This window comes from Galeopterus variegatus, unplaced genomic scaffold, assembly GCF_000696425.1.
Source record: "Galeopterus variegatus unplaced genomic scaffold, G_variegatus-3.0.2 Scaffold11996, whole genome shotgun sequence".
Taxonomy (NCBI): domain Eukaryota; kingdom Metazoa; phylum Chordata; class Mammalia; order Dermoptera; family Cynocephalidae; genus Galeopterus; species Galeopterus variegatus.
In genome coordinates, this window is record NW_007738107.1 from 28,444 (window position 1) to 29,436 (window position 993).

Below are 993 nucleotides of genomic sequence, written 5' to 3' on the forward strand. Positions count from 1 at the left end.
ATACCTGCACTCCAGTGTTCATTGCAGCTCTGTTTACAATAGGCAAGATATAGAATCAACCTAAATATTCATCGCGATCTAAAGATCTGTGTGAAAGCAGTTTACTTGACTGCAAAGGGCACAATCAGCTGGAAGAAAACAAGGACTTTCTATTATCCTGGTGTCTTCCTTTGGAGTTATTCTTATCTTCTGATCAGTAAATTACATTCTTTCATGTGCATATCAAACAGTGCTTTCAGTGTATGTGTATTGGGAGTGGGAGATGACACACAGTTGTGTTTTACCAACTACCATGCAAATGTACACCACTATAATATTGTAACATTGTTTATGAGCTTTTAATTAACAGTAATTTACTCTGAACAAATATAAAAATTTTTAGCACCTTGCAGCTGTGTACCTGAGATGACCAATTGGACAGGCTTCTCTGTCTCTAGTAAGCCTCACCAAATCATACTGCACTTGACATGGGGTTGTCATTATTATACCATTAAAACATTATTACTTATAGAATGTTTGACAAGAATTGCTCAATGGCCTAGGAAAAGTAACAGTTTTTACATGTTAGTATTGAAATTATTCCTGTATCAACTTTTAGTATAGATTAAAATTTTCATTTTAATCATCCCTTTCCAAGCAAATCTGTGCTTTTCGTTATTTGGTATTATCAAGCATTTAATACTTCACATTCTTGTCTTCAGAATTAAAATTATCAGTAAGATGTAATAAATACATGTTTATTGAAATATATGAGGGCCAGTTCTATATATTGCTATAAATGCTTATTCCATAGTCAATTACATTCTTTAATACTTTACCTACAATATCTTCTAATTCTTCTTTCCTCAATCTGCAGTTGAGAATTATGATATAATGATGTAAACAACGAGCGGAGCTTACACTGAATGCAGTATCAGGGATCGACACCCCCCTATTCCAATTGATTAGGATGACTTTAGCCCATTCCACATAACCAAAATATTCAGTAATACA